This window comes from Callospermophilus lateralis, chromosome 8, assembly GCF_048772815.1.
Source record: "Callospermophilus lateralis isolate mCalLat2 chromosome 8, mCalLat2.hap1, whole genome shotgun sequence".
Taxonomy (NCBI): Eukaryota; Metazoa; Chordata; class Mammalia; order Rodentia; family Sciuridae; genus Callospermophilus; species Callospermophilus lateralis.
Window position 1 is genome coordinate 70,458,938 of NC_135312.1, and position 27,413 is coordinate 70,486,350.

General features: G+C 35.2%; 2 pseudogenes; both read right to left on the reverse strand.

The window, feature by feature from the left end:
- LOC143405715 (melanoma inhibitory activity protein 2-like) overlaps nucleotides 1–17,887 on the reverse strand; it is a 37,120-nt pseudogene extending 19,233 nt beyond the window's left edge.
- A 2,501-nt stretch (nucleotides 17,888–20,388) lies between these two features.
- On the reverse strand, nucleotides 20,389–21,280 carry LOC143406227 (transcription elongation factor A protein 1-like; annotated as a pseudogene).
- Between the last annotated feature and the right edge of the window lie 6,133 nt (nucleotides 21,281–27,413).

The following is a 27,413-nucleotide window of genomic DNA, read 5'->3' on the forward strand; positions in this document are numbered from 1 at the left end:
AGCTGATTTTGCTTTTCCTTTAATAAAGGAACAGGGAAACCTGGCTATAAGTTGGGCACAATAAACATTATCAGTAAAGATACATGTAGCTTGTGACTTAGCTTCAGTGGCCCAAGTGGTTGATTGTAACTCTAATAATTGGCATGAGGCAGGTAGCTCCTTGTAAGTTCGGGTTTTGTATTCATCCCTGGTAAGATTATAAATAAGAATTAATAGGCCAGCAGAATAACTGGCATCAGTAAAGATAAGGTTAGCTCCAGGAATTTGTTCATCAGGAATTATCTTTAAAAAGTAAACTGTTTTATCAATTAAATCTTGGATAGATTTGCAATGAGGTAAATGATTAACCAATAGAAAAGTCATAATTGAATCCTGAAATAGGATATTATTATTCAAATGGAGGTTTACTTCCTGTTTAATTAATAGCAAACAAATTTATCAGGTTTTATGCCCAAATAATTGAAGAGTTCTAGTATGTAGTTGTAATACCATTACACAAAACATACTAATTTGGGGGTTATTTTAGAAGAAAAAACAGCAGAAAGATGCACTGATTCTAGAAGGCTACTTTATTCCTGGAAAAGAAGACCAGTGGGAATAGTTGAGGAGTCTAAACTATAGTAATAATGCCCTTATCAGGATTCTATTGGCTAAAATGCAAATCAGCAAGCTGAGTATTAACCTTTAAGAAGAATTTGTAAGCTTCAGGAATTAATCTTCTTAAAGACAAGGGGTATGGATCATTCTCCAAAAATTAGAACAGGGGGAGATCCAACATGGCGGTGGGCACGGAAAGATCAAGTCTCTGATGTCTTCAGCTGCACGGGCATCGGGAGTCTTAAACTGTCTAAATGCTGGTTGCTCAGGATCACTAGGCAATGCTGAGATGACGTGGATCTGGGGCGAACAGTCTGGGCCTCTCAGAACACACATCGAGCCCAGATCAGCTGAATTCAAGCTCTGGTTTGCCTGCATCTGTCAGACAGACCGCTGTGACTCAGCACTAAAGAATCCTGCTGAAACAACTGGTCAGCACTTCTGAACCTGCAGAGGTTAATACCAATGGACCCTTCATAAGCAGTGGCCACAGGATTGAGACAGGGCTTGGGATCACCAGTCAGGACACACCCGTTGCATTGGTCACCTGGCAAAGGCAAGGAACTGTCGCCATTTGCATGGGATACCACCATGGCAGAGAACTGATGTCACCAGAATGCGGCGGAGAAGATAACTTCTTTGAAACCGGTAGTGACAGGTGTGTAACCCCCAGCCTTCCCTCTCCAGACAGCGGGGAAACATTAAAGGCCCCTCCCAGCTCTCCCATAAGGGCCCCTCCCAGCTCTCCCATGAGCATGATAGTCAGACCGAGGGAATCAGGAGTGGCGTGGGACCTGTGGCAGGGAACCCCCGGCTACCGCTCCCACCAGTGCTGACAACTGAGGTCTCTTGCACCATCTACCAGGGGCGTGGCTACTGGAGGGCATGCAAAATACGCTGAGGGTTCTCAGCACCAAGCTCCACAAACTTAGGGTCTGAGGGAATGGCAAACAACAAACTTAGGGTCTGAGGGAATGGCAAACAGGGAGAGTGTGCCCAGTCGTTCAAGAAAATAGGGCTCCCGGGAGCAGCAGACCTGGCGTGTAGCCAGTATTCTGGTGAGTGTTAATTGAACTTGTTGGAAGATGGAATCTAGGTCTTCTGCAGAGGGGTGGGCTAAAATAATGTCATCCATATAATGTACAATCATGAGGTCTGGTACCTTGAAGAAAGGCTTCAAGGCCTGGAATGTATAATATTGACAAGTAATAGAACTGGTTTTCATGCCTTATGTTAAGCCAAACATTGCCATCTCTGACATGGTACAGCTTGATTTAATATATGCAGAAGGAGTCGACTCCTCTAGATGGCACTGTTGCAACATCTGTGAAAAAGAAGGATATAAGAGCTTATAGCCAAAGAGGAGACTCCTTGCTCTCTCTACATTCTTTCTCCTGTTCTTTCTCCATTTCTGCTTAAATCTCAACATCTCACATCAGATACCCCTTTTATTCTATATTTGTGTTACCCTCCTCTTGCTCACTATCTTTTGTTCTTGTTAGCTTTCCCTGTTTTCCTTCTGATCTTCTCTTGTGGTAGCTGTCTCTCCCAAACAACAGTGGGCCAGATAGAGGGTGATAAATCTTGTGAAGAAGAATTGTCCATATTTTCTCAGCTGCAGAGTCAGATGTTTAGTAGAGCTCACCCAAGATTCAGTTAGGTACCTAGTCAAGAAGCAGTTAACCATGGGTGCAGGAGTGAGTTGGGGCCAGGTAGCACAACTGTCCTCTCTCTCTCTCTCTCTCTCTCTCTCTCTCTCTCTCTCTATATATATATATATATATATATATATATATATATATATATATATATATATTTTTTTTTTTTTTTCCATGAGCCACTAACTTTTGAGGTGGTTTATTACCTAATAGAAACTAACTAATATAAATCTGGATTGCAGGTATGTCTGAGGGGGTTTAAAAATAAAAGACACTTGGTTGAAACTTAGAAGCCCTCAAATCCAATTCTGTCTTGAGCTGGCTGATCTTGCACAAAACACCTTCACAGTGCTTTAGATTTGAGGTTCAAGTTTCAATCTTTATTCTACCATTCCTCCCAATAAATAGTAACAAATATTGGTTACTTTTGGAAATTTAACATTTGCTGATTTTCCAAAAAATCTGTTTATAGACCAAGTATTCCAAATTATAGACAGTTGAGTTGATGTGTTCTTACCTTAAGTCATTCCTTAAAATATAATTTTAAGCTAAATCTTTATTGAGAATTTTCTATGACTTTCATTTTCTTTAGATTTTGTCACTGTATATATGTTTGTATAATTCAAACATGTAAAATTTATTAAAATAAGCTCCCTTGTGGATCAAAGATTTATTGAACACTGTACTTCATCATTATCCCAAAAAGAAACACAAAACAGAGATTTAGTAATGCAAAGAAAATGAAAGAAAGAAAGAAAGAAAGAAAGAAAGAAAGAAAGAACCATTTCAAAAAAGTGTCTCTTCAAAATTCATCAGTTTTTAAAAATTAATTATATTATTAAAGATCATTGCTTCTAAACAATTCTAAATTCTGAAAAATTATAATTGACTCATATAATCAAAGCTAGTAAACATTTGGGCTTTTACAAGGGAGTTCACATGATAGAGATTATTTTTAGTGTGGGCAGTGATTCTTAATATATGGTGATTAGGGTGCTCTTTGGGTATCTAAAAAAAAACTACAAACATGCTATTTAGAAACATGTTATTTACAAAAATAACACATACACACATATTCACCTAGCAATGTTTTTTTTTATACTTTGCCTTGTCAACACCATGTAATCACCATTCCTATAAACGAGGATTTTTGACACTATTAATCTGTGTATCAACAGAACAGACAGTAGAAGTCCACTTCCCATGGCTGCATCTCACACAAAGAAAAAGGGCAAGAGAATAAACTAATTTCATACACATAGGAATCAAGAAGTCCTGTTGCCTCTGTTTACTGATGACATGAATATTTTACATCAGAAAATTTATAGTGATGATAAAAAATCTACTAAAATAGATGATACAAGAAAACAATACATAAATAAATTGCATTCCTACAATGCAATAGCAAACCCTCTTCAAAACAATTGAGAAAAATGTCTCATTCAAAAAACCCTAAAGAAAATACTTGGGAAAATATCTAATCTAGGAGATGAAAAACCTCAACAATGAAAATTATAAAATGGCAAAAAAAAAAAAAAAACAAATCACAGACAACCTTAAGAAGTGAAAATATTTCTAATATTCTTGAAAAAGCAAAATTAATATTATCTAAATGATCATACTACCTTAACCAGTGAACAGACTCAGTACAATCCCAGTTGAAATATCAATGACATCTTTCACAACACAGACATTCTTCATAACACACAGAAAAAACACATTTCTCAAATTCATTTTGACACAGAACATCCAAATATATTCTGAACCAAAAGAGTGATGCTGAGAGCTTCACAGTACCAGATATCCAATTATATCACAGAGCTTTACTAAAAAACAGCATTATATTGGCACCAAAACAGACCTGAAGATGAGTGGAATAGAAAACACAGACAAACCCACATAGATAAAGTGACCTGATATGCGACAAAGGGGCCAAAAATATGTTGAAGAAAACAGAGACACTTTAACAAGTGGTGCTATGAATACTGGATATTCATATGTGAAAAACATAAAACTTGATCCCTATCACCCTGCATAAAAGCCAACTCCAAGTGGAATAAAGACCTAGGAATTAAACCAGAAACTCTCCAGTTGCTTAAAGAAAATGTGGCCCAACACTCCAAGATACTGACAAAATCATCAACTTAACAAGACTTCTAAAGCACAAGAAATAAAACTAACAGTCAATAAATGAGATGAAATCAAATTTCAGCACTTCTGCACAACAAAGGAAACAAGAATGTGACCAAACATCTTATCAATGTGAGAAAATATTTTTCATCTGATCCTCAGGAAATTAATATACAGAATACTAAAAAAACCTAAAAAATATTAAACCCCAATTACTAATTTAAACGGGCAAAAAATCTAAAAAAGACATTGCTTAAAAGAAAAAAAAAAAACAAGTGGTATGTGTGTGTGTGTGTGTGTGTGTGTGTGTGTGTGTGTGTTTGTGTGTGTGTAAATATATATATACACACAACACTTTAGGAATCAGGGAAATGACAATCAAAACTACAAGGAAGAGAAAGTCTGTTATAATGTTCTTGCTCTTTCGCTATACTTCAATAAAACTATTAGATTCAAAAAGAACTACATGGAGATTTTATCTCACTCCACTCAAAATATCAATTATCAAGAATAATGTGCAGGGATCCACATATCAGACAGAACATTTGGGGGGAAAGGAAGAATAAAGTTTAATGGATTAGACATACAAGGATGAAGAAAAAGGTGGGGATGGGAATAGGAAAAATAGTAGAATGAAACAGACATAACTTTCCTATGTACTTATATGAATTACACAACCTGTGTAACTCCACAGTATGTACAGCACAAGAATGGAAAGTTATAGTACATGTATATATAATATGCCAAAATACACTTTACTGAACATACACCTGAAAATAATTAAAAAAAAAGAATAATTCATGGGGAAATGTACAGTAATGCAGTGTTGGTAGGACTTCAAATTAGTACAGCCATTCTTGAAAACAGGATGAATAGCCCTTTCAAATCTTGGAATAGAACTACAATCTGACTCAGTTCTCTCAATCCTTGGTATATACCCAAGTATCTTAAATCAGCATATAGAAACACAGGCACATCAGTGATTATAGTAACACAATTCATAATAACCTAATTACAGAACCAGCAATCAAACTCATCAACAGACTAATGGATAAAGAATACATGGCATACATAGACAATGAAGTTTTACTTAGTCATTAAGAAAAATTAAATAATGGCACTAGGTGGAAAATTGATGAAATGAGATCACAATTCAAAGTGAAATAAGCCATACTCAGAAAGCCAAGGGTCGAATGTTTCCCCTAATACGTGAATACTCGACCACATAATGGAAAAGAGGGCATCCATCAAAACTACCAGAGATATCTGTGGAAGGGATTATAGGGAAGGCATGGAGGATGAACAGAGGGATGAACAGTAGAATGAAACAAACTAAACTCTCTCTGTACATCTATGAATAAAGCATGATGAATTTCAATGTTGTGTATGTCTATAATGCAGTAATTTAAAAATCTATAAATAAATAGATGATAAACCAACAGAAGCCAGACTCATTGTTCTCTCTTTCACTCTTCCTCTAATTTTTCTTTTACTTTTATTTCTTCTCTTCCACCTCATAAATAATGCATACTCTGTTGTCTATAGATCAGTCCTATTTTGAAATTGCAAATATTTGTCTCCCTGATATATTCTTCTTTACTCTTAATTACCTCTATTTTTAACTTCTCTTACCACTGGCTAGTTTGTATAATGTCAGACCCCACCACTAATGCAATAGAAGCAGTTAAAACACTGGAAGTCATAGATAATAGCAATTGTTTGAGTTTATGATGGACATAATTCATGATTAACTACTATTTTTACTGATAGAAATTGCTGACCCTACAATTTCTGTTTATTGTGTCAATCAACATTGTAGATGTCATAATAGGAACTAAGTACTTAATTTAATCCTATATGTTATATGCATAGGTTTTTGCAGTTATTTGACTTCCCTTAATCTCTGAGGCACTAGAAACCAACAGGATTACTAAAAGCTGGTAGAGTAGAAACCCCACTGCTTCAGATCCATTTGAATACATGGATTGATACATAAACAATATGAAAAAAAAACAAGAGAAGGAAACATTCAAAACAAAACAGAATGATTCAATAGTAGACTTTACTGATACCGCAGTGCAGGAAATGTCAAGGAGTAAATTTAGAAAGTTCAAAGATAAGTAGACATAAGAGGTAAAAAATGAGGTAAGGATTAGAATCAGAGAGGAAATATTAGAAGAGAAAGGTCATGTCAAGAAGGAGTTATAGATTTTGAAGAAGAACAATTTGGAAACTCTTGAAATTAAAGAATCAATTAACCAAATTAAAATTTTAATGGAAAGTATTACCAACAGACTACATCATTTGAAAAATAGATATTGACAAAACAAGGACAATATACATAATATTGGCAAAGAAATTTGATCATGGAGAAAAGATGTTAAGAGAATAGGAGCAGAATTTCATGAAATATGGGAGAGTATTAAAAGAATAAATTAAAATAATGCAAAATATTTCCAATGAAACAATAAGAGAAAAATTATCAAACATTATAAATTAAATGGAAAATTCTTTTGATTTCAGATTTGGTTTATAATCTAACACCTTAAAATATAAAAATCTTAAGTGTGCTCATCAGATTCCTTTATTTCAGGGCTCAGAAAAAATATTATTTGACTAAACTTTTTTGAGAAAATTGAATTATAAATTTGGAGATTGCATGACTTTAATTGGATACATTCAGCTATTCAGCATTGAAAAATTATTTAAATAATACATATTTTACAAGAATATTGCAACTTGAAAACCCAAAAGGTTTAGGATATTTGATCAATACCACAAATATCATAAATGTTATTATTTATAGTTACTCAATGAGTCATAAGATAAAAGCGGCCAAAGTGTATTTAAGCTTTCCTGTAAAATGAATGTTATGCTACAATGTAGCTCACATTTAAGAAATCATACTTGAATGAAAGTCACATTATAATATGAATAGCCTAGATTGACTTTTTATTAAAATAAAATGTTTTACTTGAGTGATGTCTGAAATTTTTCAGAATATAAAGCCCCAGACCTCACTTCCTCACAAATATTCACACACAATGATTATGGTGCAATGATCCAGTAAGAATATTGCAGAAGCCAGTTATGAAACTGGGGTATTCCAGGAATACACAGTTTTATTTAAAGAGGTAAAAGAGCCATTTCCATTCACCTGCTATCAACACCATGCCCAACCCAGCAAGACAAACATAATTCATGACTACTTTCTTAGGAGCAAGTGTGGATATGCTTCCAATATTCTAGATGTTGTTTAGGGAGAGACAGGTGTCTGAGAAAATGATTTGTCTCACTTGTCTCAAGGCTCATATGAGAAAATTTCTTACTTTCAATACCTGAGTTGGGCGGAGAACCAGAGAGAGCTCAAAAGGATTGTCTAAGCATCAGACTCTACAGTATAGCAATGAGACACCAGGGGGATGAAGAGAGTACAAGACTTTCCTAAAAAAAAAAAAACCAGCAAACCTGTCTAATTCAGAAATCATTTTTCAAGTCCAGAAAAGAACCACTCCCATAAAAGATCCAAGGGGCTTCCAAAATTTCTGACTAATTTGTGAAACTTGTCCCCCATGCAAAACTAATTCACAAAGTCTGGAAGAGGTAGCTGGTTTTTCAAATGCAAAAACAAAACAAAAAATTATAACAGAAATAACAAAACACATGAAGAAACACAGAAACACAAATAAATAAAATAAATGAGATAACTCTACAAAGACCAGTCCTCAGACTTTGAAATCTATGAATAATTTCACGAAATGAAAAATAGTCCTAGTGAAAGTACCTACATATGTTATGAGAGAACAGCAGAAAACTACACAAAAGGGCTTGGATTGTGGCTCATTGGTAGAACACTCACCTAGCACACACGAAGCCCTGGGTTCAATCCTCAACACCACATAAATATAAATAAAATAAAATAAAGGTACTGTTTCCAATTACAACTAAAAAATAAATATTAAAAATGACACAAAATTAAGAAAATGCATATAAAATGTAAAAATGCCAACACGACAGTATAAAAAGCTAAATAAAACGATAATTGAAATAAAATATTCACTAGAAGTGCTCAGTAATAGACTTGATCAAGCACAAGAGTGACTCATTGAACTCAAATACAGGCTTTTGAAATTATTGATTGAAACAAAAAGAAAATTAAAAATATAAAATTTTAAATCTGAAGAAACTCTAAGGTACTTATAACACAACATCACCAGGGCAAATATGTGTTTTGCATGTATCTCTAAAGAAGAGAAAGAGAAGGGGGAGTAGAACTCAATTGAAAAAATAAAAGACATTTTTTTTTCAATTCTGAGAAAGAAAATGGATACCCAAATTCAAGAAGCTCAAAGAAAAATAATTAAGATGAATCCACAAAGGACCCAAAGTGAGGCAAATTGTAACTATCAAAATTTTAAAATAAAGATTTTTTGATGGGTTAGGGCTGTGGCTCAGCAGTAGCAAGTGTGAGGCAATGGGTTTGATTCCCAGCACCTCATATGAATAAATAAATAAAAGTCTGTTCAATTCTCAGCACCATAAATACATAAATAAATAAAGTCTATCAGCAACTAGAAAATAAATAAATAAATAAGTAAATAAAATTAAAATAAAGAATTTTGAACACAAGAAGTGAAGAGTGGTTTATCTCCTAACATAGAGCTTTCAGAAAAACATCAGCAGATTTTTTGGAAGAAACCTTTAGGTCAGATATGATATATTAATTTTTCAAAGAAAAAGGATGCACACACACAAACTAAAAACAATTTGACAGCTGAGAAGAGAGCACCAGCAATAGTTTCCTTTAAAAATTAAGAAAAAATAACAACGTTTTTGGCCAAAAAAAAAAAAAAAAAACTGAGTGAGTTAATTACCACCAGACTACCTTTTGGGGAATTGCTACAGGGAGTCTTTCAAGTGGAAACAAAAGAATGCTATAACAAAAAAGCAAATGACCATATAAACATTCTGTGAAAGGAAAATATGCAAAACGTGATTCTTTTTATTTATCATAAAACATTATTTTATTTCTCATCACTGAGAGCATAAAATATGTTAATTTTAATATAAAACCCATATACAATTATTTCTCTTTTTTTAAAATTTGTTTTTTTACATAAACATTACCCTAGGATGTATTTTAACATATTATGCGTATTTGGAGTGCAAACCATTCCAATTTTTATCCCATTCTTGTGCAGGTATACTGGTCATGTGTTCATATGCACATTGAAAAATCATGTGCAATTCATTCTGCTGTCTTTGTTATTCCCACCCCTCCCTTCATTCCCTTTTGTCCAATTCAGTGAACTCCTATACTTCCCCTCCCTTGTTATGGGTTAGCATCCACATCTCAGAGAGAACATTTGGCCTTTGGTTTTTTTTTGAGACTGGTTAATGTCACTTAGCATGACAGCTTCAGTCCCATCAATTAACTAGCAAATGCCATATGTTCATTCTCCTTGAGGCTGAGTAATATTTAGTTGTGTATATATAGACCATACTTTCTTCATTGATTCATCTGTTGAAGGGTACCTAGGTTGTTCCAACAATGTGAATTGTTAATATTACTCTATTACACACTTAAAATGGCTAAGATGTTATTTTAAAGGAATTACTATTTGATTTTTCTTAAGTATCATTTAAGAAAATTTATTCCTAACTGAAAATTATAGATTTAAAATGCCAGCATATTTTAATACAAAACAACTCTTTATATACCTAACTTAAGAATGTTCAAATGGCATTACAAAATGGGATACTTAATAGAGCTTGGGACAATAAAATAAAAATATGCAATAAGCTTGTCACTCTTGTAAGTTGTTTATTTTAAATTATAATTTGAATAAAATTAATCTGTCAGTATATAATAAAATGGCTAAGATGGTAAAATCCATTATGTTTTTATTACTTGCAGTAAACATGAGGGAATTAATGTTGCCCCTTAACCAATATGCTTGAAGGACTTATATATTAGATAATGGGAAGGGAGGGACCTATGAGAACAGAAGCAGATTTGCAGTGAGGCAGCTGCAAGCTGACAAAAATTGAAGAGGATTAATGGTTATCACCAAAGCTAGGAAGAGGTAAGGATGGATTTTATCCAGAGTCTCAGAAGGAGCACAGCCTTGCTCACACCTTGATTTCAGATTCTGACTGCTAGAATTTTGAGAGAATAAATGTCTGTTGTTAGCCACACAGTTTGAGGTATTTTGTTATGTAACTTCCAGGAAACTTACATAGCCCCATTCAGGGCTGCTCTGTCACATAACTCTTGACCACACGTGGGCAGAAATAATAAATAAACCATAAAGAGATTACAAATTGAAAAAATATTTTTGGTGGTTAAAAAAAAAATTTACCTACTATTACCACTACTACTAGAAACACTTTTAGTTATTGCCAGGAGTTACCATGTAATATGGATAGAATAAGTATGTAATTAGTTATTGTGAAAATTTGGTCTCATAGGGTGTGGATTTAGGTATTTTCATTGTTATTTTGGACTCATGTGCAAAAATGAAAAGAGGTCAAATATTTGAAAATACATAGAGATATGAATTTGAATTCTAATTTTGGTACCTTGCTATTTTTAAAAAATATTTATTTTTTTAGGTGTAGATGGACACAACACAATGCCTTTATTCTTATGTGGTGCTGAGGATCGAACTCAGGTCCCGCTCATGCTAGGCAAGTGCTCTACCACTGAGCCACAATCCCAGCCCCAACCTTGCCATTTTTTAACCAAACAGGTAGTTGTTAAATTAATTTAGAAATCATAGTTTTCTTTATTTCTATTGGTTTATGGTGTATTGAGAGAAATACATCCATTTTATCTTGCCAGTTTAGAATTTAGTGTAAGGAAATCTGAAAGAACTCCCTAGATACTTCTGTTCTAGAACATCCAAACATTGCTTTATGTTGCGTACATGTTTGTGTGTGTGTGTATATGTATATATATATTAAAATATTAACATATATGATTAAATGTATTTAATGTGTACATACTTCACAGTGATCTTTGAAAATTTCATATTATTCATTGTAGCTAAGCAAAAAGTATTTTTTATTTTTTTTCACAAAAATCCACTTTTTCTTATAGATACACATCTGAAAATAAAATAGAAGTAGATATAAATATGTAATTTTGTTTTAAAATGCCATTTTAGGAAAAAATATAAATTAGACTGATCTCTTATTAATATTGAATTAGCATAATATTAATACAAATGTTTTTAAAATTATACAAAGTTTATTAAAGTTTTCACTGTGGTGAGACAGGAATAATATTTCTGCAAAATAGTTGAAATTCTAATGTTATATTTATTGTTGGAAAATTATATATTAATTGCATTTCTAATGATGGCACATGAAAAACTACATAAAAATTACTATCAGCCTTAATTAAATGTGCATTCATTCTGTATTTTATTGAGATGGTTATGCAGTTCTACTAAAGATACAGGTGATAATGTCATGTAGAAGAATTTACCTACAGCTTGTTCTTCTGCTGCAAGGTGCTTAATGTCATGCCTCTGCCCCGCTGCCCTAGAATCCCTGCCACACCCACTCAGCTCCTGCCAAGAGCACCCAGAAACAGCACACTAACTCCAATGCCCAATTCCCCACCCCAACAGGCATTAGCACTACTGTCCCCTCCAGGCACTCCCTCACAGCAGGCACCCACTACCCCACCTACCTGCCAGTCTTTCTACACCTCTCCAGCCAGGGTTGCACCCCCAGAGGCCTCACTACCTGTTTCTGCTCCAGTTATCACCTTGCAGCCACAGGCATTGACTGTCCCCTCCCCACACACTACCCCACATAGCCTCTGGTCCCAGAACACTTCTCCCATAAGGGTCCAACCCCCACAGGCCTCAGAAAGTGGCCCCTCTCAAGGAACCACCTAAGAGGGGTAGGCACAGCATGCCCCCTTCATAAACACTACCCCACCCAGCTCCTAACCCATCCATCTCTAGTCCCCAATGCCTCTCCAGCCAGAGCTGCACACCCCACACAGGCCTCGGCATGAGCACCCCCCTCAAGTAACTGCCTCTCAGAGACAGGCACAGTGTGCCCATCACCACACATTACCCCATCGAACTCCGTCACCACCCAGCTCTGGTCCCCTAAAACCTCTCCACCCTGGGCCATATGCCACACATGCCTGGGTACACTGGGGTCCTCCCTACCTGAGACTGTCCTCACAAGTCCACAATGACCAATAGGAGGTGATAGTGAGGGCCTTGCTCCCCCTGTGGGAAGACCAACATCCTCACCAGGAATCATGAGGGAGAAAGGACGGCAAGGACACCTTCCCAGAGGGTGACATAATCTGGGGGCAAGACCGGAGAAGCTCAAGCAGCCATCAGTAGAAAGGATCTCTGTGATTTGAAGGCCCTAGATTGTGGAACAATCTGCAGGACACTTTTAGGCTGCCCAGAAATCCACTGTACAGACACAGTTTGGGATAAGTCCCTGCATGTATCAGTGAATGTGTGCAAACTTCATGCACATGTGTGTTGAGGGCGAGGCTGTGTGCAGGGATGTTCCCAGGCCCTACATCACAGATATAGAAACAGTGCACCCCTCCCGAGGTACTACCCAGCTCTTGTCCCCTAAGACCTCTCCAGCCAGGGTTGTGCCCTACAAGCTTAAGGACGACCGCCCCCTCCAGGCACCCCCTAGCAAGAACAGGCACAGTGCACCTCTCCCCACATGCTCCTACCCCACCAAGCTCCACCCCATTCAGCTCTGGTCTCCCAATGCCTCTCCAGCCAGGACTGCAACCCACAGGCCTCAGCACAAGCACCCACATTAGGCATTTTCTTGCAGTGACAGGCACAGCGAGTACCCTCCCCATGTACTACCCCATCCCACCCCTAGTGCCGTGACACCTCTCCAGTGAGGGCCTTGCACCCACAGGCCTCAGCAAGAGCGCCCCCTTCAGGCATCTCTTACAGGTACAAACACAGTGTGCCCCCTCTCCACCAACTACCCCACCCAGCTCCATTCCCCTGAAGCCTCTTCAGCCAGGGTGGTGCCCCCAAAGGCCTCAGCATGAGCATCCTCTCCAGGCACCACTTACAGAAACTGGCACAGTGTGCCTCCTCCTCACACACTACCACATCTAGCACCTACCCCATCCAATCTGGTCCCCCAACAACTATCCATCCAGGGCCATATGCCACACATTGCTGAGGACACTGGAGGTCTTCCTACCTAGGCTCTGCTCCTGGGTTCAGCAGGAAGGATCTCAGGTACTTGAGCAACATGCTTCTCCACTGTCAACTGGCCACTTCTGGATGCCTGGAAACTCAGGGCACAGAAGCAGTTTGCAGTATGCCCGCCCAAGCTTGTGTGCCTCATGCATGCGCCTGTGTGTTGAGGGTGGGCCTTTGCCCAGGAATGTTACTTTGTAATGCCTAGCAGCAACAGGCACAGTGTGCCTCCTTTCCAGGAACTACCCCACCCAGCTCAGGTCTCCTAAGATCTCCAGCCAGGACCCTTCCACCACAAGGCTCAGCATACTCACCCCTTCAGTCAATGCCTCCCAGGGACAAAAACAGAGCATCCCCTCCCCTGCACTATCTCACCCAGCTCCTACCCCACGGAGCTCCTACCTCACTCACCTCCTACCCCACCCACCTCTTACCCTACCCTACTCCTGGTTCCCTCAGAACTCTCCAGCAAGGGTCCCATCCCGAACAGGACTCAGCTGGGTCCACCCATCCATGAACCGCCTTAGAGGGAGAGACACACTGTGCCTCCTCCCCATGCATTATTTACCCAGCTCTGGTCCCAGGATGCTACTCCAGCCAGTGATGCACCCCACAAACTTCTGGACACACTGGTGCCCTCCCTACCTTAGCCTCTCCACTGGGATCCCCAATGTCCAACAGGAGCACAGTGGTGAGCATCAGGCTGCCTTTGTGGGAGGCCCCACATCCTCACCAGGAACCACAAAGTGGAAAAGACAGAAGGGACATCATCCCAGAGGGCAACAGAGCTTCTTGGACAGAAGCAGAGCAGGCCAGGCAGCCTTCTGAGGGTAGGTGCTCACCTACTTGAAGACATGTGCTTCTCCACCATCTGCCTGAAACTTCTAAGCCGCAGGAAACCCACTGCACAGAAGTAGTTTGCTGTGCATCTGTGCATGTGTGCGTGCACGTGTATGCGTCATGCGTGCACTGAGTTGAAGTGGGGCTGTGCCCAACAATATTGGGGTGAGGCCATGTGCTGGGAAGGGAGAATGAGCAGGAAGCAGGGTTCCCTGGAGAATGGGGAAGATGGCTTGTGTTGCAGGAGGAGGCGCAGAATGGCGGTTTCTTGTCTGGGCCAGAGTGTGGGAGGCAGCATTGGAATGTTGTGTAGTCCCCCCCTCCCCTGCAGTAGCGCTTGGGGTTGGGGTTGATGCACAACTTTTGCTGTTTGGAACCAAAAGAGTTCTCACAGCGTTCCTGGATTCAACTCGTGGGAGGATTGGAGTTTTGGCCAGTGCGGTGCTCAGCACTAAATAACTCTGACCAAAATTGGAAACCTGCCAGTGGCAATCCAGGGATCTGGTAGTGGTGATTTAATTGCTTGGCTGCACAAGACTGCTGAGGTCTCCTGTCATTTACAATAATACAAATGAACTTGGAAGATGTTTTGCTAAATGAAAGAAGCCAGATGCAAAATGATAACTACAAATTGATTCCCCTTACACTATATTTTTACAATAGTTAAATTCATAAGAAATGAAGGGTAGAATGGAAGCTGTCAGCAGTTGAGGAAGAGACAAATGAATTGTTTTTAAGAGTACAAAGCATCACCAAAGGTTTGTTAAATAGTTAATGTCATAGTAAGTTTTCTTTGCACCAGGGGGTGGTACAGGTAGAATGATCAGCACAAAAGGGCACAAAGAAACTTTCAAGGGGTGATGGATATTCTTTACCCCAAATGTGATGCTGTTTCACTTGTTACTCTTACGTGCATATGTTTGAGCTCACCAAATCATTTTAACTGACCATGTGAAATTCTTTTGTATATCAATTGTGATAGTAAAAGCAAATGAGACTCCATTTTGTTTTGTGACTCCATTTTCTTTTTTGACTCCATTCTGTAAAACAACCATGCCAAGTAGAAGGGTCATGACTGGGGCAAGGTGTTCTTTTCCTTTTGCTATAGAAACCTTTAAGAATACAACAACCTATTGGGGCATTGTTTCTGTTTCTAGGGTAACAGGGCTCTGTTTCTGTAACTGGGGAGATTGGGCTAACTGTGAATGGTAAGGCTTCCCGCTGCTTGACTGCACTGTCCCACTTTTGTAACCTGGCTTGCTTTCATTGGCTAGACCCCCAAACTTCCCTTTTTTGGTTATCAGGCTTATAAGGAGCGCCCTTACAATTGTTCAGGGCTGATCTGGGGAACAGCTTTATGTTCTGGTCAGCCACCATTAGTGTGCTTCAATAAAGGCTTAATTCGATTATTAGTGAGTGGTCTGGAAGTCAGTTTATGAAACCTCAGGAAGAAGCAGGAACTATAACATAATCAAATGTCAATAAAGCTGTTGTAAAAATATGGAGGAGAGAGGTGTCAGAACAATGTTGTGGGGACATTGCATTAAAAAGTATGTCACATAGTGTTCCCAGATAGAATTCCTGCATATGTGAAAACAAAAGATCCAGTGAAATGTAAACAAATAGCATAAGTTCACATGAGAGGAATATAAGCTATTGTTGTACAGACTTTATATAAACCATTAGTACATAGAATACCTATCTGATGAGTACCGAGGATTTTGTGTGTGTTTTCTGGTATTGTTTGTATGTGTGTGTGTGTGTGTGTGTGTGTGTGTGTGTATTGCTCAAAATGAAGCAAAACTGGTAATTTTTGATTTAATTTATATGTGAAAGAACTAGTTTTTGAAAAAAAAAAGCTAAATGATGGTAAGCATCAAAGTATATTAAAAAATTTGTTTGCATCAGAGTCAGAAGAAGTAGAATTTGTAATTACATAGACACTATTTTTACTACCATGCTAATTTTGGATTTTAGGGTATGTCTACATCTTTTTAGTATGGCTTATCTATGACCTAATACATTCTGCATATTATAATTAGAACATTCAAATGATGTAGGGTAAATGCAAATAAAGGTATCTCTTTTTTTGTACCTTCTAATTTTCCTCATAATAAAAGTGATTGACTTGACCAGGTGTGGTGGTGCATGCCTGAAATGCCAGTGGCTTAGGAGGCTGAGGCAGGAAAATCAAGAGTTCAAAGCCAGCCTCAGCAAAAGTGAGGCAACTAGCAACTCAGTGAATCCCTCTATCTAAATAATGCAAAATAGAACTGGGGATTTGGGGAAAAATGTCATTGACTTTAGGTCACAGAAAGGTTGTATCAATGAGGAAGATGTTAAAGCTGAAAATTGAACCCTTGTAAAAAGACCTGTAATAACCTTCACACTAGACTTTTAGATATTGCTGTGTTTGTTATCAGTTATTTTCACCTGGTGGTCAAGAAATCAAGAGGACTAGAGAGTTTGCAGGTGGAGAGGTGCATCAGCTGTGTAAAATCTGTCCTTAATTTAAAAAAATTCCTTGAAAGTCATAGCCTATACAAACCAGATCTAAGGTATTGTAGGAGTAGTTTCCCAAAGAGAAATTGTTTTGCTCATTTATGGTTGGAAAGTGAAATAACCTCTTTGTCCATGTTAAAAGCAGTTCACAGTCTTTCTAAGGGACAAGAGGTTGAGAGTGCTGCAGAGCTGTGTGCTGGTTGCCACTCTGTTTCAGCTATTTATTCTTGTTGAGGAACAAAGGCCATTAGAAGCTAACCTGCAGTAATGGCATTTCACAAACACTAATATCACTTTTTTTGCCCTTAAGAACTATAAATTATAAATATGAGAATTGCATTTCTTATTTGATCATCTTTCTCTTTCCTATCACATAACAAAGGACTGGCACAGAGCAAGGTCTCAGAAAATATATTAGTTGTACACATTTGAGTATATCAATTGTATATATTTAAATATATATGTGGATATTTCTTCTGTTTTTATTGTCCTGAATGTAATGAGTATGGAAGACTAGGTAGTGGGAAGGAGAGACCGAATATAGGAAGAATGGATTTAATCAGTGCTTACTATTTTCATGTTTTGAAATATCACATTTACCTTCATTAAAATGTAAGGTTAATATATTAATTAGAAGTAAAATTTTCAACAAGTAAAAAAAAAATTAGTTAACAGAAAGTCACTCATGGGTAGGGAGACATGTTATATACTTTTGTACCAGTGTCTGTTTGGCAATTTCTGACCTGTCATATTGACTATACTCAGATTTTTCACAATTTAATTATTTTGCTTTCTCATGGATTTAAAGGTAACAATCCTCTACCGTTTTCTAATCTGCTCTCCTTTTATATTGCATTTATCACATTTTAACACTTTAAATAAAAAAATGTTTAAGTATAATTTTTCTTCTGTGTTTTAAAAATTACTTACCTCCTCCATACTAACTTTCATTTTCAAAAAATAGGTATATCTTTTGTCTGTTTTGTTCCCTGATAAGGCAGTACCACATATTTAATCACAGTGTACTTATTTAGTTCCTATCTATTGAAAACATGTACATGTCAACAGATAGAAAAGTTAAACAAAAGTGGATGCCATGCTATATATGAGTGATTTGAGAATTTAGCATAATGATTCTCTTTAAATATCAATGAAATGCAAAAAAAATTGAAATAGTTTAAAATAATGGCAGATATCATGAAGAAAAATTGACCCTGTTTAATTAATGGAACAAAACTTTGACATCATTTAATATACAATTTTTTTAAATCAGGAATTTATTTTTATTAGCCCTAGGTAGGCCTTACAAAAACACCAAAAAATTTGCTCTCTAGAAATATGTGATGATAATTTTGAGCCTTTCAAATATATACAACTAAAATATTGTCTGAGGCATTGCTCTGTGCAGTCCTGGGTTAGTTGATAGGAAAGACATAGATGATCCAAATAAGAAATGCAGTTCTTATATCTATAAGCTATAGTATTTAAAGGGGGAAATTTACTGTTTTAATATCCATGTAAATCCATATAAAATTATTACTGTTATGTTTGTTTTCAAGGAAAATTTTATGTCATATGAGTATATACAATATTATACAGATGTAAATGAATTGAACTTTGTGTTATATAGTTTAATATTACATACTGATTTTTAACCAAAATTAGGTATAAATTTTAAGAACTTAATATTTAATATTTAAAAGACAAGAAAATATATTAGTTCATATCATTTAAAATTTTTAATATGTAAACTAGTTACTCTTAGAATAATACTTTGTTACTGTAATGCCTTAACAAATAAAATATTGAGATCATTGATTAAAAAATAAAATATTTCAGATTTCATTTTTGCAAAATAAAGAACATATTTTTTCCTTTGAAGAATCTATAAAAAAATCAACCTTTTTAACAACAACAAAAAAACTTTATTGAGTTACAAATTTTAAAATGGATCAATTAATTTAAAAGTGGGACTACTTTAACCTTATTATTTTTAAACTCATTCTTTCAAAAATGCACTTTATTTCTGAAATGATATGACAAAAGGTTCATATAAACTAACAAATAAAGGAGGGTTAGTGCCCATGGTCCAATCCTTAACATGAACATCAATTTGCAGTAAGAAACAGTAAGAGCAAAGGAGAGTGCAACACATGTATGAAAGTCTTACATAGTAACTGACAGAATTAATTTTTAGCATGATAAACTGTACTCTTTGCAATAATGGCCTTTTAAGATGTGCTAGATCAATTTTAACTAAGTAACCAAGGTGAAAAACATTTTTTTCTTATTCCAAACATAACAAATGGTAAACACATAAACACAAAATAAAACATAATGTTAAGAAAACATACTGTGAAATGACTCAGTCTAACTCATGTTTTCAGTTGGATCAACAATCTCATTCATCATATAACAGAACAAGTCTGCAAATAAGGCTCAGAACAAAAATATCACCTATCACCCTCCATACAGAAAGACCACAGCTTTAGCGATTGCTACAATCCTTATGCTTAATCCTTGGTCAATATAGATTTTCAAATAAGATCAAGTCATGAACTGTTTATAATAACTACTCTACATTAAGATGCTAACTTTTTTTTCCCAGTACATCTTCCTATGAGGAGAAAAAAACTGTCTGAAGCTTTTGCTCTTTGCCTGTAAGGGGGTTTATGAAAAGCCCTATGAAACTATAACAATATTCTTTTGAAAACTAAAATACATTACCAAGTCTAATAAGTAAATAAACAACAAACCAAACTGATTTTAACAAAGTCATGTTTCCAAAATTAAAATCCATTAAGAACAATTAATATACATGTACAAGAAGATATAAGAAATGATAATAATGATTAGTTACAGATGCAAAATAATATTTAATTAGCTGAAGCAAGTAAATATGATTAAAATCAAATTCATATGTTAGTTCAAATATTATGTACATTTAGACAAGATGCTCAAGTATTATGTGAAAACAAACCATATTTTGTAAACCTAAACTTATGTTACCTTTTCTCTTTAATATTTGTAGGTACATGCCAATATGAAAAAAATACCATTTTTATGTATGTATTACAGAATAACAGAATTTCTACTGTGTATGCTTCAGACTTTAAAAAAAATAAGGAACATTTTTTAAGAAGAAAAAATAAAAATAATTTGCTAAAAGTTTGATAAAAGTTTAATATCAACTAACTTGTAAAAATGGGTGTGGGGTAAGAATTGAAACAGATATCATACAATTAATAGATGATCTCCCTACTGATCTGAAATTGCAGAAGGCATTGAAGGAAGGGATGTTAGGTCAAAAACAAACAGTAACCCCACAGGATGTATGCTAATTTAAAAATCTGACTTTTAAGAAACCTAGTTATTTGACCTAGTTTTAAAGCTAGTTACAAAATTCATTTTCTTAATGGCCCAAATCCAATTCTTCCAACTCAACAGAACTTCCTTTGATTTCCACATTCATTACAAAGAACAAATGTTGTCATTGGTTCATCTTACTTACACACATCATTACTGTGTGTAAATGCAATTCTTCATTTTAGATTTACCACATGTGAACAAGTCATTTTGAGTGCTACCGGTCTTGGCCATCTGATGCTCTCTGATGGCTTCTTTGGTCAAGTATTTCCACATCTCTTTGAGCTCATCACTAGCCATTTCCTCTGCTGTCATCCTGGCAAATAAGTCAGGAGGAATATTTCCACAGAGTACATTTTTCCTTAAATTTGAATATCTTTGCATCTTTTAAGATTTGATATCATACTTCATGCTCTGTTTTTGTATATCATGTCCATATTCCTTATTATTTGATATATGTCTTCCTCAATCTGAGATCCTAGTTCTTCCTCATCAGATCCAATAACAACGTAGACATCTCCTGTTTGGAGAGCTGCAGCAAGCACCTCCCTACATTTTAATGGCACAGAACCAGAAGTACTTGGTGCCTGAGGAAAAGATGAAATGTAAGTATTTGTCTCATCCTTCCTGCTGCTTACATTGCCACTAGAACTACTTCTCTTGCTTCCGGGCTATTCTGTGATGTAATCCCAAGTTCTTTTTTTTTTCAGAGTCTTTATCAGTGGATGGTCAATCTAATAACTTTTTCCAGGCTTTGATGAGAGATTTTGCTAAAGATGTAACTTCTTCATCTGTATTCTACATGAGAATAGCATTAACTGACATTACAATACCAGTGGACTGAAATAATTCCAGGGTCATGGGAATATTCTTAAGCTCTTTCAGCAAATACAATGCTCCAGCCATGTTCTTCTTGTGCACCATCTTGTCCATCTTCTTAGCAATAGAAACCACCTCATGCTCCATGGCTCCGGCAGTTCTTCCCCAAGCCCAGACTGCTGTGGATGGAAGCAGGCAAAACTGGTGCTGAGGAGACAAGGAGAGGAGCTCCATGCTCAGCAAACCCCACCACAGCAGGCTGGGCCTAGGCCCTTTCTCACACACCAGGCGAAAGGCAGCGTCTCCTCCCCCGAAGACAGCACTGGTTAAACTCAATAATCAAACTTTTGAAAATAGCATTGTTATTCAGCTTTGTATGACCATGATCAAAGTACATGATAAGAACAACTTAGAAGAGAAAATATTTATTTGACTCTGAGATTTAGGATTTAGCCCATGGTTGGCTTATTCCAGAGAAGAAACATCATGGTAGAAAGGAATCATCAAAAAAGCTGTTCAGGTCATGGCAGCCAGGAAACAGAGGGAGAGAGGCAAGCGATTATATAGTACTCTCAATCATGGCCTCAGTGACATATTTTCTCCAGAAATGCCCCACTTGCCTACAGTTACCACATAGTTTTTTAAAAAAGTATTAATCCATCAAATTGATTAATCCTATGATGAAATTATATCCCTCAGAATTCAATTATTTTCTAAAGACCAGGCTGAACCTTGATGCTTTTCAACACATGAGCATTGTGTGGAATATTTTTTGATGCGTTCCATATCTAAAACATAATGGGGGAGTCTGGGATTGTGGCTCAGTGGCAGAGCACTTGCCTAGCTTGTGTGAGGCACTGGAATCAATTCTCAGCACCACATTCAAAAAAAATAAAATAAAAAATTTCATTAACAAATAATAAAATTGTTTAAAAAAATAAAACCTAATGAGCATGAAAGGATAGAGATATTTATCAGTGGCTGTGAAGCTTGGGTATCCAAATAGTCATTCCATCTTCCAGTGACAGAGAGGATCTGTACTCAAAAGGCAATGTTAAGTTTTCTTAGTGTAAGTATAATTCGCAGCAAGTTTGGTTCATACATTTTTCAAAAAAAAGAATATAGAGATCAAATATATATATTTTTTGCTTTTATATTCCATTTCTATTTGTTCTTTTAGTTATACATTAAAGTAGAGTAAATTTTGGCAAATTACACATACATAGAGTATATCTTATTCAATTCAGGATCCCACTCTTCTTGTTGTGCATAATACAAAGTTACCCTGGTCGTGTATTCAAATACAAGTCTAAGAGTCTTATGTCTGATTCATTCTACAATATTTCCTATTTCCCTCCCAGGTACTTTCCCTTTGTCTAATCCAATGGATTTCTATTATTCTTCACTTCAAACTCTCTGTTTGGGGTTAGGGCCCACAAATTAGAGAAAACATTCAACTTTTGGTTTTGGGGGATTGACTTATTTTACTTAGCATGATATTCTCCAGTTTCATCCATTTATATGGAAATGCCATAATTTCATTTATCTTTATGGTTGAGTAATATTCCACTGTGTATACATACACATCTTCTTTATCCATTCATCCATTGAAGGACACCTAGAATGTTCCTATAGCTTTGATATTTGAGTTGACTGCTATAAACATTGATGTGGTTGTGTCACTGAATCTTCATACTGATTTCCATAGTGGTTGCATCAATTTGCAGTACCACTGACAATGTATGAGAGTGCCTTTCTCCCCACATCCTTGCCAACATTAATTGTTATATGTATTCTTCATAATTGTCATTCTGACTAGAATGAGATGGAATCTTAGAGTACTTTCAATTAGCAGGTATTGTTTGTTTGTTTGTTTGTTTTTTACTGTTCATATTTCATTTTCTGTGAAGTATCTGTTCAGTTCCTTTGCCCATTTATTGACTGGTTTATTTAATTTTGGGTTGTTAGGTTATTTTGTTGTTGTTATTTAATGCTTTATCTTAGGTACTAGTGGTGAAGATTTTCTCCCACTCCATAGGTTCTATATTAACATTATTGTTTTCTTTGCTATGAAGATGCTTTTCAGTTTTCTACCACCCCATTCATTGATTCTTAATTTTACTTCTTGTTCTTTAGGAGTCTTGTTGAGGAAGTTGGTTTCTAAGCTGACATGTTGGTATGTTGGGTCTACTTTTTCTTCTAGTAAGTGTAGGGTCTCTGATCTAATGCCTAGGTGCTTTATTCATTTAAAGTTGAATTTTGTGCAGGGTGAGAGACAAGAGTTTGTTTCTCTCATGAGGTATTATATAAAAAATTATTTTTTCTATAGATGCAAGAAAACAAGAGATTTTAGGATCATTAAATGAATGCTATAAATCCTATTAATTAGACTAATTACTTCTACAAGATATATTTATAAACACTTCAAGAATGAGAACTTTTTAAAAAATAATCTATGAAACAACATAAATCCACTTAAATCATGTTAGAAACCATGCTTATATTCATGATGTTTTTGTAATTTCTTTACATGTTTGTTTTATAATTACTCTTGAATATTGTAATATGTGATCTAGCTCTGGAGCCCAATGAGTTAAAAGGAGTGCTCAATATGAGATATTTCTGGGAAAGTATATAAAATATATATAATAACTTTGTCTTATGATTTATATATACTTTAATAAAATAGTATGGTATAAGTAATATGTTTTTCTTTAAATGAATCTCATAAATTATTTATTTAAAACTATAAGATAGTATTGTATATATTTTTCATAAAAATTTTCACTCTTTTACTACAGTGTCAGTATATTCAATGTGAATCTAGAAAAGTGTTATTTTCAGCCATCACTACTAATATCCCACTCTATGATACTTCTTATTATTTGAACCATCAGCTGGTGAGTATAGTGATTCATTATCTCTATTACTGAAAGCTGCCCTGTTTTTAATGTAAATTGTTGCTACAAAAATCAATTTCTCTTACATCTTACTAATTGGATAGGAAAAAAATAAAAGTGCATTATTTACAGAAATGACCAGAGAAAAATATTCAAGAAGTTTTTCTGGACACTTAAAATTGAGATATAGATGCATATACAACTCTAGTATCTTCCAACTCCTGATTTTTCTAGATGAGGATACAGTTAGGCTAAATACTGGTAAAATCAGAAATTATTTTAACTAACTACATGGTACAGGTTTGTCCTAAGGATGAGTTGAAAATCTCCTCACCCTATCATGCTCCATATAGTGAAAATTATCTTGAGTATATACTTAACTATTAGTGTTTAATACTTACTTATACTTCTCATTGGCACATAATAATTATAATAATTGTAATATTTAGGGACTATGACAGTTATAAGATATTGTCAATAGCATATTGTTAAACACAAACAAGTTGATGTAAAAATTATAAATTTTAAGTTTATGTTTAAATAGTCATAATATTTTAAATTGTATATTATTACTAACATAATTTACTCTTGACAGTCATGATGTATATTTCTTATATAGTACTAACTACTTGTATCACAATTTTGAATTTGAATGTGAGTTATATAAATGAGCACCATACCATCAGCTAAGCATAGTACAAAGAAGCATAAAAACGGTGAATTCACACTTTCTTCTGGACTTGGGCACCCCTTCTTCCCTTGCCTTTGGACATTGTAACTCCTAGTACTGGCGCTAGTGGAGCACACCCTGGGTTCTCAACCTCAGATCCATATTTGCACCATAAAGTTCCCTGATTTTTAGACTTGAGGATTTGGATTGGGCCACACTCTCAACCTCCCTTGTTCTTATACTTGTAAACAGCCTAACATAGAACTCCCCAATCACCATAAACATGTTTTTAAAATGCTTCTGAATTGCCCAGTGAACTTTCTATTTTAAATAATAAAATCTATAATATTACACCTTATAACATCTTCTTATAGCTATAAGAAGCTCACTACCATATTAAATTTTCTGGGATAAAAAAAAAAGTAAAGTGAGAGATGTGCAACATTTCTTACTTGAACACTTGTAGAATATAAATAATAATATTTAACTAGAAGTTTATAAAGCATTCAATCATCCTTGGACATTCAAAAATTACGTGAGTGCTGGAAGCCATCCATGAGCCAATGTGAACTGAGCCCTGGGCATGAACTAAAGCAATGTTGAAGTCATTAGGCAGGAAAGCCTGGTATCAGGAATTCTAAGCTTGCATGCTGGGCCAAAAACATGTGTTGGAGAAAAGGGAGCTTGGCCCATGTTTTTATTGAGTGGCTGTTATTCTTATTGTAGAAGATTTAAAATACATTTTAGATATTAATCCTTTATTGGGTATGTGGTTTGAAGTTATTTTTTTTTAATTTTATAATTGCATTTTCACTATTTTGATTGTTTCCTCTGCTATGTAGAAGCTTATTAGTTCCACTTCTCCATTTTAGTTTTTCTTGTCTGTGGTTTTGGTTTTATAACCAAGAAATCATATCCAAGAAAAGTTACTGAAAAAAGCCCCTAATTTCTACAGTGGATAATTTTTAGTGTCCTACAGTGCAGGTATTATATTTAAGTCTTTAATGTCTATTGTTGTGATTTTTTTTGTATGATGTAAGATAAAATTTTAATTTTATTATTTTACTAGTGTATATTCAATTTTCTTATTAGCATTTATTACAAACATGTCCTTTCCTTTCCCCTTTGTGTCTTTTTGAAAACTTTGCTGAAGTTCACTTGGCATATATGTTTGTTTTATTTCTAAGTTCTCTGTTTCAGTGTTCCATAAGTCTGTAATTATGCAATGAAAATAAGATTTTAATAAACTATATAGTATATTTTGAAATCAAGAACTGTGATGCCTCCTTCAACATTATTCATTGTCAAAATTAATTTGGCTCCTTGTGGCTTTTGTGGTTTCATCGGAAGTAATATAAAAATAAATATTCATTTCCTATCTCTGTAGCAAAGAGCATTGGCATTGTGTGGAAGATACAATGAACTTAAAAATTACTTTGGGTGTTAGAAATATTTTAACAATATCAATTCTTTACACATAATCACAGGATGTTTATTTATTTGTGCATGCTTTAATTTCTTTTATAGTTTTTAGTGTACAATTTTCACCTTTTGATTAAGTCGATTCTGAAATATCTTACTGTTTTTGTTGCTATTGTAAATGAGATTTAATATTTTTTGCTTTTAGAGTTTATTGTTAGCATATGAAATTAACTGAATTTTATTTGTTGATTTTATATCTTATAAATTTACTGGATTTATTTATTTTGATGAAATTATTCACAGACTGTTTAGGATGAATCTACATGTAAGATTATGTCTCATGAAAACCGAGATATTTTCACTTCTTTACAATGAAGATGTTTTTATTCCTTATATTCCACTATTTCTCTGAATAATACTACCCATATTTCATGTAATAAAGGTGATAAAAGTGGGCCTCCTTGTCTTGCTCCTGATATTAGAAGAAAAGCTTTATATTTTTCATTGTTTATTATAACATTAACTGTGGACTTTTAATATATTGTTTTGATTATATTGAGTTCAAGTCCTACTTACTAAGTTTATTATGAGAATTTTTGTCCATAAAAATATGCTAAATTTTGTAAATTTTTTCTCTACAACTATTTAGATTGTTTTTTGATCACGTGTTTATTTAAATGTGGTATATATGTTGATTTGAGCATTTGTATAATCTTTCAATGTACTATTATATAACTTTCTGTTGTTATTCTTTGAGAAATTCACATGAATTTTAATCAGGGATATTAACCTGTAATTTTATCTTGTTTTAATACAATTGTGTAATACTAGTATCAGGATAATGCTGTACTCACAAAATTCATTGTTATCTTTTTTTTTTAAGCAAAAAGGAGTATTTATTGGTTCACATAACTTCAAAGTCCAGGAGATATACTAGCTTCAGGCATAGTTGGATCCAAGAGCACAAATGCTGTCATCAGGACTCTAGTCTCTCCATCTCTGGCTCTGTTTTCCTCTGCACTGGCTTCATTCTCAGAGTGGCTCATGCAACAACATGATAGGCCTTATTGGTTTGAGTTTTTCATTCTACCAAAGCTAAAGCACCTCCATAAAGAAAACTTCTTCACAATTCAGTAAAATTCCTAGGGTTAACAATGGACCAAATTGAACTATACAACCATCCCTGAACCAATAGCTATGATCAAGGACATGGATATCGTTGATTGATGAGTTCTGAATTACATGTATACTCCTGACTCCCAAGGCTGGGTCACACTATCCAAATCAC